This window comes from Bison bison, unplaced genomic scaffold (assembly GCF_000754665.1).
Source record: "Bison bison bison isolate TAMUID 2011002044 unplaced genomic scaffold, Bison_UMD1.0 scf7180017864366, whole genome shotgun sequence".
Classification (NCBI taxonomy): Eukaryota; Metazoa; Chordata; class Mammalia; order Artiodactyla; family Bovidae; genus Bison; species Bison bison.
This window is the reverse complement of record NW_011494938.1, coordinates 2,969,294-2,972,473: the sequence shown is the minus strand read 5'-3', so window position 1 is coordinate 2,972,473 and position 3,180 is coordinate 2,969,294.

Here is a 3,180-nt window from a genome sequence, read left to right as displayed (position 1 = left end):
CCTGCTTCCCCCGCCAAAGCCCCCTCCCCACCCTCTTCCTTCCCTTTGTACTCATGAATGCCAGCCCACTCAAGGCAGACATTTGAGAGACTACTGCCAACTTCGAGCAACTTCAACACCTGCTGGGATTGATGAGAAAAAATATTGCTAACAAATGACCCTTTTCTGTGTCTGCTTTTAATAGATGAAAGATTTACAAAATCATAATTAGTCTCCTTCAGCAGTTGGTGTGGCCAAGATAAACCACATCAAATTATTTGCCAACTTAGTTCCTGTAGACTAGAGGATAAACAAGTCCCTTTTTCTCCACCTCCTTCTCTGTTTCTTCTTTTAGCTTTTTAAAATAAAGTATACATTGTCAGGACTTTTCACAGCCAAAAGTCAGTTTGCCACTTCCATTCCATGCAGAAATTTTTGCTGTGGTTTATTTATTTTTATGGCTGTATGACATTTCTTGGCAATGTCCATTTCACAATGTTTTCATCCGTTTTTCTTTCGCTGGACATTTAGGTTGTTCTGGGTTTTTTCCTCTTTCAAATAATTCTGCAAAGTATTCTTCTGTGTGTCTCCTTTATGCACATGTGGGGAAGTCTAAAGATGGGTAAGCACTTCCTCATCATTTCTAAATGAGTAATCACTATACTGTCCAAAATGGTCGCCTGAATTTACCCTCCCACCAACAGCACACGTGTTCTTGTCGCTTCACATCTTCCCCAATACTTGAGCAAATGTTTTTGGTTTTTACCAATCTTTTAAGTATCAAAAGTTTCTTCTGTGGCTCAGTGCTGAAGAATCCATCTGCCAAACTGGAGAGGCAGGTTCAATCCCTGGAAGAGCCTCTGGAGAAGGAAATGGCAACCCATTTCCTTGCCTGGAAAATCCCATAGACAGAGGAGCCTGGCAGGCTATCTTAGTATTAAATAGTACTGGTTTCCTGTAACTTACATTTTCCTGACTAGTAGTGAGGTTGGGCATCTTTTCATGTAAGTATTGACTTTTTAGATTTCTTCGATGGATTGCCTGTTTTCATCTTTTGCCTACATATCTATGGAGTTGTTTCTTTTTACCTCATCAGTCTGTAGTTTACTTGTTTTTACATATACATTCTGAATACCAATCTTGCTTTTTAGATTTTTTTTTTATGTGGACCATTTTTAAAGTCTTTATTGAATTTATTACAATCTTGCTTGTTTCATGTTTTGGTTTTTTGGCTACGAGACATGTTGGATCCTAGCTCCCCAACCAAGGACTGAACCTCTACCACTGCCTTGGAAAGTAACATCTTAACCACTGGACCACCAGGAAAGCCGCACTCCTCTATGACTTTATAGGTTATGTCTGCTCAGGCCCTCCGAGAAGCAGACACCAAGAAGGAATTAGAAGTGAAGACAATTACTGGGATCACAAAGAGTTGGACATGACTTAGTGACTAACATGTTAACTTTTTTTACTTTCAATGCTCTGAAAGGTAATGGGACAAAGAGCAGGAGTGGCTGGGAAGACCCTTCAGATCCCAATGCAGATCTTGCTACCTGTGATGGCAGAGAGAAGAAAGGAGGATTGGGTAGGAAGAGACTTCGTCTGCAGGGAGTTCTGAGGTCTCCGTCCAGCTAACAGAGAGCCTCAGAAGAAAGTCTGCCTTTTATTTATTTATTTATTTATTTTTTGAAAGTTTGCCTTTTAAAGGAAACCAATGCTGGGCAAGAATGGCTCAGCTTGAGTCCCCCCACCATGCGCAGTTGGGCCAGGGAGAGCATGGTCTCGGTTTGAACACTGGTGGATCTAGAAGGTGCGGCAGCCACAGGCTGTCAGCCAATCACACACCTGGCAGGCGCCTCTCTCCTGAAGGGAGACCAAGCACCCCTTATAGGTATCCCCTTGCCAACATCTTCTCCCAGGTCATACTTGACTATTTTTTATTTTTGCCTTATGGCGTCTTTTGATGAGAAGGAGCTTTACACTTGAATGCTGATAAATTTATCACTATTCTTTATAGTTTGTCCTGCTGTGTTTTCAGGTATTACTGTTTACTCTCTGATCCTGAGAGTTTTCTATATTTTCTCTTAGATGTCCTAAAATCCTGCTTTTCAAATTTTTCACCTCTAATTAAATGGGTTGTGTTTGGTTTTGTTTCTCTACATGGGTTACTGAATTCCCAGCGTCATTTTTTGAATAATTCATCCTTTCTCTACAGATTTGCATGTTGTCTCTGTCATACATCAAGCCTTCATACGCACAGGAATCTGCCTGGGGGCCCTCTATTCTGTTCCACAGGCCTATTTGTCTCCTTCTGGGCTAATACCACACCACTTTAATAAGTCTGATAAGGCAAGTGACTCATCTTGGTTTTTTTCAAAATTTCATAGGTATTTTGGCCCTTTGCTTTTTTGAAGCAATGTTAGAATCATCTTACCAAGTTACACAAAATATCCTGTCTGGATTTTTATAATTTCTAGATTAATTTAGGGAGAATTAAAATCTTTTAACAGTGAATCTTCATATCATGAACATGCCTCATCTCTCTAGCAAAGAATACCTAAGTAAGTGAAGTTTTGTAATTTTCTTCATAGAGATCATACATATATCTCATTGGATTTATTCCTGGCCCCTCATAGCTTTGTTTCTTATAAATGTTCACTTTAAAAGTTTTTGTTTCCTAACTGACTGGTTATAAAAATCAATTTCGATTTTGATAAAAATTTTGGATAAAAATCCAAATTGATTTTTATATCACGAGCTTCTATATAGCAACTTTGATGTCTTCTCTGATAAACTGAGGCTCTTTTTCACACATCTCTAGGAAATAGGATCCTTCTGTACTCAAAGAAAACCCATCAGCAGATTATCTAAGCAGGCCAAGCTGGGGGAAAGGCCATTTGCTGACTCCCCTGGCTAAACGGCACCACCTCCTTCTGGAGACCTTGCCAGCAAGACAGAACTCCCAGGGAGAGTTGCTTTAGATCAAGCAAGGTTCTGGACAGAGTGGCCTAGCTTGAGGTCAGCGTTACTGTTACAGAACAAAATGATCCCCAAGCAAAAAGCTCAGCGCCAACTGGGTTAGACAGGGGGCTGCTGGGGTGACCTGATTAGAGGATGGCATCTCTTGATTGGCCACATCTGCTCTGTCCTTCCACTCTCCCTACTTGGAGAGGCCTTAGGGATATCAGAAAGCAGGCCAGG